This window comes from Empidonax traillii, unplaced genomic scaffold (assembly GCF_003031625.1).
Source record: "Empidonax traillii isolate 1590-97213 ecotype Southwest subspecies unplaced genomic scaffold, ASM303162v1 scaffold84:size2688230, whole genome shotgun sequence".
NCBI lineage: Eukaryota > Metazoa > Chordata > Aves > Passeriformes > Tyrannidae > Empidonax > Empidonax traillii.
This window is the reverse complement of record NW_020955277.1, coordinates 2,020,602-2,021,521: the sequence shown is the minus strand read 5'-3', so window position 1 is coordinate 2,021,521 and position 920 is coordinate 2,020,602.

Sequence of the window (920 nt, the reverse complement as noted above, 5' to 3'; positions counted from 1 at the left end):
CACTCGACATTATCATTGCTGACCTGAAAGGAGGTGCTCTTTGGTAATTAAACTGAGAGCACACCAGTGGGCCTTAGCAAAGAGAAATGCAGTAAGAATAGGCCAGTTGCCATTCAGTGCCAAGAGTTACAGTAAATGGTTAAGTTTGTCTAATCCAGGACATCAATCCATCTTACAACTGTATTGAAAGTAAAAAAAACAAGTTAAGAGGAAACAAATCTACGTAGCCCTTCTCTGACTCTGCTAGCAGGTGTGGCAAGAGGGCAAGCACAAAACAGAACTTCCCCACTAAATCTCTTGGCCATTTGGGACTGCAGGACTTCCTGCCCCAAGGTTATCTTCGTATTTCATGAATTTTTCCTATTAGTTTGTCCAACTACCATATAAATAATTAGTTGTGTGAAAACATTTTTTTTAGGTGTTGCCTGAAAAAAAGACTTCTGCTAATATTCACTCTTGTGCACTCATGACTGCATTTACCTCTGTCATAAGCTACTCATTTTTCTGCTTTCCAGAGTTAAGAGTCCAAATTATTTCACCATTACAGTGTGGAAGCCATTCCATGCCAGTAATCATCCTATCTGCCTTCCTCTGCACCTCTTCTAGCTCCATTACAGCCCTTGAACTGGAGAGTCCTGGACAGCGAGGGACTAGAACTGCACAGAGTACTCAAAAAACAGGTATTTGTTTTACTTAAAGACATAATGTTGTTTCTTTGCTCTTTAATTCTTTTCTACTCCTAAAATTTGAAGCCAGTGTTAGCGTAAAACTATTTTAGTTTCACCATTGCTTTTCTGAGTAGTAAAAGCTGTTTCAGAGCCTGTCATATTCCACGGAATCAGAACTGGAGGTTTGCCATCACCCTAGCGCAATGCTGCAGTTATCAGCTGCATTTCATCTGACACATTGAGCCCACTCAC